The sequence below is a fragment of the Chiloscyllium punctatum genome, chromosome 41 (assembly GCF_047496795.1).
Source record: "Chiloscyllium punctatum isolate Juve2018m chromosome 41, sChiPun1.3, whole genome shotgun sequence".
In the NCBI taxonomy this organism is placed as follows: domain Eukaryota; kingdom Metazoa; phylum Chordata; class Chondrichthyes; order Orectolobiformes; family Hemiscylliidae; genus Chiloscyllium; species Chiloscyllium punctatum.
Window position 1 is genome coordinate 66,753,729 of NC_092779.1, and position 10,557 is coordinate 66,764,285.

At 46.4% G+C, this 10,557-nt stretch overlaps 4 non-coding genes across 4 annotated transcripts; all 4 read right to left on the reverse strand.

The window, feature by feature from the left end:
- Positions 1-146: 146 nt before the first annotated feature.
- Positions 147-229, reverse strand: trnal-uaa (transfer RNA leucine (anticodon UAA)). The gene has a single exon. It is a non-coding gene; the product is annotated as a tRNA-Leu (tRNA).
- Positions 230-2,892: 2,663 nt separating this feature from the next.
- Positions 2,893-2,975, reverse strand: trnal-uaa (transfer RNA leucine (anticodon UAA)). The gene has a single exon. It is a non-coding gene; the product is annotated as a tRNA-Leu (tRNA).
- A 2,663-nt stretch (positions 2,976-5,638) lies between these two features.
- Positions 5,639-5,722, reverse strand: trnal-uaa (transfer RNA leucine (anticodon UAA)). The gene has a single exon. It is a non-coding gene; the product is annotated as a tRNA-Leu (tRNA).
- Positions 5,723-8,385: 2,663 nt separating this feature from the next.
- Positions 8,386-8,468, reverse strand: trnal-uaa (transfer RNA leucine (anticodon UAA)). Its single transcript has one exon. It is a non-coding gene; the product is annotated as a tRNA-Leu (tRNA).
- Positions 8,469-10,557: the final 2,089 nt, after the last annotated feature.

A 10,557-nucleotide genomic window follows, 5' to 3' on the forward strand; every position in this document is an offset into this window, starting at 1 on the left:
AGACGCTTCGCCAAATTCGGCACTTTCACACACCACAATTCATTGCCCGGGAAGCAAACCCATTTCGCTTCTGTTTTAAACAGAAACGCAGCAGGGGTCGAAACAGCATTTCAACCAGCTGCGCGGTGGGAGAAGGTCAGCAGAAATGGCAGCGGTGGGATTCGAACCCACGCCTCTGTCAGAGACTGGAGCTTAAATCCAGCGCCTTAGACCGCTCGGCCACACTACCAGCCAGCCACTAGCGCTGCCCATTTTCTTGCACTTCCAATTGTGCTCCTGCAAAACAACAGATGCAAAGTCACGTTAAAAGGGTTCCATGATCCCTCTCCGACTCGCACAGCTGCTGGGATGTGCCCGGCTACAATGACAATTTCGCAGCAGATAATGATACCCATCAATCCAGACAAAAATCAATGGTAAGCTGAGTCGAACTTCTCAGACTCTTTTCAGCTCCAAATGCATCTGTGAGTGCGTGAGAACACACGATCGGTTATGATTTGGTCAAATTACCATGAGCTGCTTGACATGACTGCAATTTCGATTCTTGCATTGATAAATGATTTCACCCATTGCTCGAAACAGGACAACTTTCACGTTTACACGGAACATGAAACACACCGGACTACAGGGAAAATGCACAAAGCTGAGCAGCCCGTGTTCCAAATCATAACGTGCAGCATAGTTTCAGTCACTGTGTCTGTCTTGCAGAATAAGAGTCCCAAAGAATGTTCTCCACCCTAAAACCGGAGGTAGCATTACAATCCGAGAACGACAGATCACATTGCGAGGATGCTCTGACCTCGGAGCCAATTCGAGATGCCACTTTCCTTGCCTTTTTGCCTTAACCGTGCAATTCGCTGCAGAGATGTTCACACCTGGATATGAGCCACATGGATACCAACTGAGTTGGAAACCTGTGTGGGAATCGAAAGGAAGCGACACAATAAAGTTTGATAAATTCCATGGTGCTTTTAAGAAATGCAGTCTCTGTTCACCTCAATCTAAAAGGCAGTTTCTGAACATAGTCAGAGAAGTCAAAAGGGAATTAGCTCACCCCACCCCACTCTCCGGAAGAGGTGCTAACTGCCCTTGAGTGCTTTTTGTTCTCGATGTGAAGAGCTCTCACGCCTGAGTCACCTTCACGTCTCTGGTTGCTGAGCGAATCACAAAGAAGGAATTTCACCAGAGCTGCTACTGCCTCACTTCCCCACTCGCCCTCCCCGTTTACATTTTCCTGCTCGTCAGTGATTTAAAGAAATCCAAATGGATGCGATGTCATTCTGTAGCCTCTCTGTCGATTCCTCCGTCTCACTTCCAACGTGGCTTAGATCTCGGGGCGCACCTTAATACTAGCGACGCTGTGAAAGCATAGGTCCAGAGGTTCCTCTGAGAGTGTAATTTCTTTCATTGCTGTTGCTGATTGAATGAGCCACTTCCGTGCGAACTGCTCCAAAACATGATTCAGGACCTCTGGTGCCAACTCTCGTACGTTGAATAACGACAGACAGCTTCCAAATGAGGTCTTTCAGAGACGACTTTGGGGGTACATTTGACAGACAGACTAGTTCAGGAATCCGTGGTGCGCTGTGATACCAGAGCATCAGCTTCTTCCCTGTCTTTGAACCGGGCAAACCTGCGCAAGGAATGCAAATGCGGTGCTGCTTTTCATGGAAGGATCAGAAGGCGGGAACTACACTCTCAAACAGAATGGCATATGATCAGAACCAGGTTGGAGAAAAACTTGACAATGCTTTGCACAGTAATTAAATGGAGTTGCATTACATTTCACTACGAGAGCAGATTTGTTCAAGCACTGAAAGTTGAAGCCATTCTACTTTTCACCTTTCTGTTTCCAATCGCTCGTTGTTTAATGGGACTTGTTTAATTTTGGCTATGTGCTGAGCATGGACGAGATACACCGAAGTATCTGTTTCCACGCGGTGTGCCCTAATAACGTTGTGTTGCTTACACCGGCATTAAAGGATCACTCTTTAGCGGAGCTTGCCGTCGCAGTCTGCGGCACAATCATATAGCCTGTTCGACTGCTCACGGGAACGGTAGCATTGTGAATCGCTGCAGAAACGAACGACTTCCTTACTTTTGCTCCGACTGACCATACTCTGGGAAATTTTCGCAGATTCTCAGTTCAGGATTTTTGCAGCTGGAAGTTACCTCAGAAACCCTGTTAACTCGTAATTTATTGAGAGAATCGCAAAACGGAAAGCATTTAACACGGAACACAAACAAAACTGGCAAACCAAATGTATTTCCAGACACAGCGAGCATGAATGCTAAATGTGAGACAGTCCGGGGCATGAGCCATAAAGTAATCTCACAACTAACAACAGGGCAATTCCAAACTACTCTTTCAAACATACAGGAGCCTGAGTGCACCACCACTTCCCGGACAATGCTGAAAAGAGAGAAAGAAAGAACATAATAAGAATGGGCCATAAAAAGTGAATTTCACCAATCACAGTCTCGGCTAGATTACCTTTCCCTTCCGATGTCTCCAGGACGGAGATGAAGGAAATGGGAGAAATTCAATAACATATGACATCGAAATGCATTGGAACGATTTTTTCATTGGCCAGAAAACCAAATAACGACGAGTCGAGTCACCGTAGTACTTTGTTTCACAACAGCGATGAAATAACAGTCTCCATTCGATTCCATTAAAATTCAACTCGCCTGGAACGTAAAGCAACAGAAGAGCTGCGGGAGGCGAACACGATCATGACAGCACAGACGCTTCGCCAAATTCGGCACTTTCACACACCACAATTAATTGCCCGGGAAGCAAACCCATTTCGCTTCTGTTTTAAACAGAAACGCAGCAGGGGTCGAAACAGCATTTCAACCAGCTGCGCGGTGGGAGAAGGTCAGCAGAAATGGCAGCGGTGGGATTCGAACCCACGCCTCTGTCAGAGACTGGAGCTTAAATCCAGCGCCTTAGACCGCTCGGCCACACTACCAGCCAGCCACTAGCGCTGCCCATTTTCTTGCACTTCCAATTGTGCTCCTGCAAAACAACAGATGCAAAGTCACGTTAAAAGGGTTCCATGATCCCTCTCCGACTCGCACAGCTACTGGGATGTGCCCGGCTACAATGACAATTTCGCAGCAGATAATGATACCCATCAATCCAGACAAAAATCAATGGTAAGCTGAGTCGATCTTCTCAGACTCTTTTCAGCTCCAAATGCATCTGTGAGTGCGTGAGAACACACGATCGGTTATGATTTGGTCAAATTACCATGAGCTACTTGACATGACTGCAATTTCGATTCTTGCATTGATAAATGATTTCACCCATTGCTCGAAACAGGACAACTTTCACGTTTACACGGAACATGAAACACACCGGACTACAGGGAAAATGCACAAAGCTGAGCAGCCCGTGTTCCAAATCATAACGTGCAGCATAGTTTCAGTCACTGTGTCTGTCTTGCAGAATAAGAGTCCCAAAGAATGTTCTCCACCCTAAAACCGGAGGTAGCATTACAATCCGAGAACGACAGATCACATTGCGAGGATGCTCTGACCTCGGAGCCAATTCGAGATGCCACTTTCCTTACCTTTTTGCCTTAACCGTGCAATTCGCTGCAGAGATGTTCACACCTGGATATGAGCCACATGGATACCAACTGAGTTGGAAACCTGTGTGGGAATCGAAAGGAAGCGACACAATAAAGTTTGATAAATTCCATGGTGCTTTTAAGAAATGCAGTCTCTGTTCACCTCAATCTAAAAGGCAGTTTCTGAACATAGTCAGAGAAGTCAAAAGGGAATTACCTCACCCCACCCCACTCTCCGGAAGAGGTGCTAACTGCCCGTGAGTGCTTTTTGTTCTCGATGTGAAGAGCTCTCACGCCTGAGTCACCTTCACGTCTCTGGTTGCTGAGCGAATCACAAAGAAGGAATTTCACCAGAGCTGCTACTGCCTCACTTCCCCACTCGCCCTCCCCGTTTACATTTTCCTGCTCGTCAGTGATTTAAAGAAATCCAAATGGATGCGATGTCATTCTGTAGCCTCTCTGTCGATTCCTCCGTCTCACTTCCAACGTGGCTTAGATCTCGGGGCGCACCTTAATACTAGCGACGCTGTGAAAGCATAGGTCCAGAGGTTCCTCTGAGAGTGTAATTTCTTTCATTGCTGTTGCTGATTGAATGAGCCACTTCCGTGCGAACTGCTCCAAAACATGATTCAGGACCTCTGGTGCCAACTCTCGTACGTTGAATAACGACAGACAGCTTCCAAATGAGGTCTTTCAGAGACGACTTTGGGGGTACATTTGACAGACAGACTAGTTCAGGAATCCGTGGTGCGCTGTGATACCAGAGCATCAGCTTCTTCCCTGTCTTTGAACCGGGCAAACCTGCGCAAGGAATGCAAATGCGGTGCTGCTTTTCATGGAAGGATCAGAAGGCGGGAACTACACTCTCAAACAGAATGGCATATGATCAGAACCAGGTTGGAGAAAAACTTGACAATGCTTTGCACAGTAATTAAATGGAGTTGCATTACATTTCACTACGAGAGCAGATTTGTTCAAGCACTGAAAGTTGAAGCCATTCTACTTTTCACCTTTCTGTTTCCAATCGCTCGTTGTTTAATGGGACTTGTTTAATTTTGGCTATGTGCTGAGCATGGACGAGATACACCGAAGTATCTGTTTCCACGCGGTGTGCCCTAATAACGTTGTGTTGCTTACACCGGCATTAAAGGATCACTCTTTAGCGGAGCTTGCCGTCGCAGTCTGCGGCACAATCATATAGCCTGTTCGACTGCTCACGGGAACGGTAGCATTGTGAATCGCTGCAGAAACGAACGACTTCCTTACTTTTGCTCCGACTGACCATACTCTGGGAAATTTTCGCAGATTCTCAGTTCAGGATTTTTGCAGCTGGAAGTTACCTCAGAAACCCTGTTAACTCGTAATTTATTGAGAGAATCGCAAAACGGAAAGCATTTAACACGGAACACAAACAAAACTGGCAAACCAAATGTATTTCCAGACACAGCGAGCATGAATGCTAAATGTGAGACAGTCCGGGGCATGAGCCATAAAGTAATCTCACAACTAACAACAGGGCAATTCCAAACTACTCTTTCAAACATACAGGAGCCTGAGTGCACCACCACTTCCCGGACAATGCTGAAAAGAGAGAAAGAAAGAACATAATAAGAATGGGCCATAAAAAGTGAATTTCACCAATCACAGTCTCGGCTAGATTACCTTTCCCTTCCGATGTCTCCAGGACGGAGATGAAGGAAATGGGAGAAATTCAATAACATATGACATCGAAATGCATTGGAACGATTTTTTCATTGGCCAGAAAACCAAATAACGACGAGTCGAGTCACCGTAGTACTTTGTTTCACAACAGCGATGAAATAACAGTCTCCATTCGGTTCCATTAAAATTCAACTCGCCTGGAACGTAAAGCAACAGAAGAGCTGCGGGAGGCGAACACGATCATGACAGCACAGACGCTTCGCCAAATTCGGCACTTTCACACACCACAATTAATTGCCCGGGAAGCAAACCCATTTCGCTTCTGTTTTAAACAGAAACGCAGCAGGGGTCGAAACAGCATTTCAACCAGCTGCGCGGTGGGAGAAGGTCAGCAGAAATGGCAGCGGTGGGATTCGAACCCACGCCTCTGTCAGAGGACTGGAGCTTAAATCCAGCGCCTTAGACCGCTCGGCCACACTACCAGCCAGCCACTAGCGCTGCCCATTTTCTTGCACTTCCAATTGTGCTCCTGCAAAACAACAGATGCAAAGTCACGTTAAAAGGGTTCCATGATCCCTCTCCGACTCGCACAGCTACTGGGATGTGCCCGGCTACAATGACAATTTCGCAGCAGATAATGATACCCATCAATCCAGACAAAAATCAATGGTAAGCTGAGTCGATCTTCTCAGACTCTTTTCAGCTCCAAATGCATCTGTGAGTGCGTGAGAACACACGATCGGTTATGATTTGGTCAAATTACCATGAGCTGCTTGACATGACTGCAATTTCGATTCTTGCATTGATAAATGATTTCACCCATTGCTCGAAACAGGACAACTTTCACGTTTACACGGAACATGAAACACACCGGACTACAGGGAAAATGCACAAAGCTGAGCAGCCCGTGTTCCAAATCATAACGTGCAGCATAGTTTCAGTCACTGTGTCTGTCTTGCAGAATAAGAGTCCCAAAGAATGTTCTCCACCCTAAAACCGGAGGTAGCATTACAATCCGAGAACGACAGATCACATTGCGAGGATGCTCTGACCTCGGAGCCAATTCGAGATGCCACTTTCCTTACCTTTTTGCCTTAACCGTGCAATTCGCTGCAGAGATGTTCACACCTGGATATGAGCCACATGGATACCAACTGAGTTGGAAACCTGTGTGGGAATCGAAAGGAAGCGACACAATAAAGTTTGATAAATTCCATGGTGCTTTTAAGAAATGCAGTCTCTGTTCACCTCAATCTAAAAGGCAGTTTCTGAACATAGTCAGAGAAGTCAAAAGGGAATTACCTCACCCCACCCCACTCTCCGGAAGAGGTGCTAACTGCCCGTGAGTGCTTTTTGTTCTCGATGTGAAGAGCTCTCACGCCTGAGTCACCTTCACGTCTCTGGTTGCTGAGCGAATCACAAAGAAGGAATTTCACCAGAGCTGCTACTGCCTCACTTCCCCACTCGCCCTCCCCGTTTACATTTTCCTGCTCGTCAGTGATTTAAAGAAATCCAAATGGATGCGATGTCATTCTGTAGCCTCTCTGTCGATTCCTCCGTCTCACTTCCAACGTGGCTTAGATCTCGGGGCGCACCTTAATACTAGCGACGCTGTGAAAGCATAGGTCCAGAGGTTCCTCTGAGAGTGTAATTTCTTTCATTGCTGTTGCTGATTGAATGAGCCACTTCCGTGCGAACTGCTCCAAAACATGATTCAGGACCTCTGGTGCCAACTCTCGTACGTTGAATAACGACAGACAGCTTCCAAATGAGGTCTTTCAGAGACGACTTTGGGGGTACATTTGACAGACAGACTAGTTCAGGAATCCGTGGTGCGCTGTGATACCAGAGCATCAGCTTCTTCCCTGTCTTTGAACCGGGCAAACCTGCGCAAGGAATGCAAATGCGGTGCTGCTTTTCATGGAAGGATCAGAAGGCGGGAACTACACTCTCAAACAGAATGGCATATGATCAGAACCAGGTTGGAGAAAAACTTGACAATGCTTTGCACAGTAATTAAATGGAGTTGCATTACATTTCACTACGAGAGCAGATTTGTTCAAGCACTGAAAGTTGAAGCCATTCTACTTTTCACCTTTCTGTTTCCAATCGCTCGTTGTTTAATGGGACTTGTTTAATTTTGGCTATGTGCTGAGCATGGACGAGATACACCGAAGTATCTGTTTCCACGCGGTGTGCCCTAATAACGTTGTGTTGCTTACACCGGCATTAAAGGATCACCCTTTAGCGGAGCTTGCCGTCGCAGTCTGCGGCACAATCATATAGCCTGTTCGACTGCTCACGGGAACGGTAGCATTGTGAATCGCTGCAGAAACGAACGACTTCCTTACTTTTGCTCCGACTGACCATACTCTGGGAAATTTTCGCAGATTCTCAGTTCAGGATTTTTGCAGCTGGAAGTTACCTCAGAAACCCTGTTAACTCGTAATTTATTGAGAGAATCGCAAAACGGAAAGCATTTAACACGGAACACAAACAAAACTGGCAAACCAAATGTATTTCCAGACACAGCGAGCATGAATGCTAAATGTGAGACAGTCCGGGGCATGAGCCATAAAGTAATCTCACAACTAACAACAGGGCAATTCCAAACTACTCTTTCAAACATACAGGAGCCTGAGTGCACCACCACTTCCCGGACAATGCTGAAAAGAGAGAAAGAAAGAACATAATAAGAATGGGCCATAAAAAGTGAATTTCACCAATCACAGTCTCGGCTAGATTACCTTTCCCTTCCGATGTCTCCAGGACGGAGATGAAGGAAATGGGAGAAATTCAATAACATATGACATCGAAATGCATTGGAACGATTTTTTCATTGGCCAGAAAACCAAATAACGACGAGTCGAGTCACCGTAGTACTTTGTTTCACAACAGCGATGAAATAACAGTCTCCATTCGGTTCCATTAAAATTCAACTCGCCTGGAACGTAAAGCAACAGAAGAGCTGCGGGAGGCGAACACGATCATGACAGCACAGACGCTTCGCCAAATTCGGCACTTTCACACACCACAATTAATTGCCCGGGAAGCAAACCCATTTCGCTTCTGTTTTAAACAGAAACGCAGCAGGGGTCGAAACAGCATTTCAACCAGCTGCGCGATTGGAGAAGGTCAGCAGAAATGGCAGCGGTGGGATTCGAACCCACGCCTCTGTCAGAGACTGGAGCTTAAATCCAGCGCCTTAGACCGCTCGGCCACACTACCAGCCAGCCACTAGCGCTGCCCATTTTCTTGCACTTCCAATTGTGCTCCTGCAAAACAACAGATGCAAAGTCACGTTAAAAGGGTTCCATGATCCCTCTCCGACTCGCACAGCTACTGGGATGTGCCCGGCTACAATGACAATTTCGCAGCAGATAATGATACCCATCAATCCAGACAAAAATCAATGGTAAGCTGAGTCGATCTTCTCAGACTCTTTTCAGCTCCAAATGCATCTGTGAGTGCGTGAGAACACACGATCGGTTATGATTTGGTCAAATTACCATGAGCTACTTGACATGACTGCAATTTCGATTCTTGCATTGATAAATGATTTCACCCATTGCTCGAAACAGGACAACTTTCACGTTTACACGGAACATGAAACACACCGGACTACAGGGAAAATGCACAAAGCAGAGCAGCCCGTGTTCCAAATCATAACGTGCAGCATAGTTTCAGTCACTGTGTCTGTCTTGCAGAATAAGAGTCCCAAAGAATGTTCTCCACCCTAAAACCGGAGGTAGCATTACAATCCGAGAACGACAGATCACATTGCGAGGATGCTCTGACCTCGGAGCCAATTCGAGATGCCACTTTCCTTGCCTTTTTGCCTTAACCGTGCAATTCGCTGCAGAGATGTTCACACCTGGATATGAGCCACATGGATACCAACTGAGTTGGAAACCTGTGTGGGAATCGAAAGGAAGCGACACAATAAAGTTTGATAAATTCCATGGTGCTTTTAAGAAATGCAGTCTCTGTTCACCTCAATCTAAAAGGCAGTTTCTGAACATAGTCAGAGAAGTCAAAAGGGAATTACCTCACCCCACCCCACTCTCCGGAAGAGGTGCTAACTGCCCGTGAGTGCTTTTTGTTCTCGATGTGAAGAGCTCTCACGCCTGAGTCACCTTCACGTCTCTGGTTGCTGAGCGAATCACAAAGAAGGAATTTCACTAGAGCTGCTACTGCCTCACTTCCCCACTCGCCCTCCCCGTTTACATTTTCCTGCTCGTCAGTGATTTAAAGAAATCCAAATGGATGCGATGTCATTCTGTAGCCTCTCTGTCGATTCCTCCGTCTCACTTCCAACGTGGCTTAGATCTCGGGGCGCACCTTAATACTAGCGACGCTGTGAAAGCATAGGTCCAGAGGTTCCTCTGAGAGTGTAATTTCTTTCATTGCTGTTGCTGATTGAATGAGCCACTTCCGTGCGAACTGCTCCAAAACATGATTCAGGACCTCTGGTGCCAACTCTCGTACGTTGAATAACGACAGACAGCTTCCAAATGAGGTCTTTCAGAGACGACTTTGGGGGTACATTTGACAGACAGACTAGTTCAGGAATCCGTGGTGCGCTGTGATACCAGAGCATCAGCTTCTTCCCTGTCTTTGAACCGGGCAAACCTGCGCAAGGAATGCAAATGCGGTGCTGCTTTTCATGGAAGGATCAGAAGGCGGGAACTACACTCTCAAACAGAATGGCATATGATCAGAACCAGGTTGGAGAAAAACTTGACAATGCTTTGCACAGTAATTAAATGGAGTTGCATTACATTTCACTACGAGAGCAGATTTGTTCAAGCACTGAAAGTTGAAGCCATTCTACTTTTCACCTTTCTGTTTCCAATCGCTCGTTGTTTAATGGGACTTGTTTAATTTTGGCTATGTGCTGAGCATGGACGAGATACACCGAAGTATCTGTTTCCACGCGGTGTGCCCTAATAACGTTGTGTTGCTTACACCGGCATTAAAGGATCACTCTTTAGCGGAGCTTGCCGTCGCAGTCTGCGGCACAATCATATAGCCTGTTCGACTGCTCACGGGAACGGTAGCATTGTGAATCGCTGCAGAAACGAACGACTTCCTTACTTTTGCTCCGACTGACCATACTCTGGGAAATTTTCCCAGATTCTCAGTTCAGGATTTTTGCAGCTGGAAGTTACCTCAGAAACCCTGTTAACTCGTAATTTATTGAGAGAATCGCAAAACGGAAAGCATTTAACACGGAACACAAACAAAACTGGCAAACCAAATGTATTTCCAGACACAGCGAGCATGAATGCTAAATGTGAGACAGTCCGGGGCATGA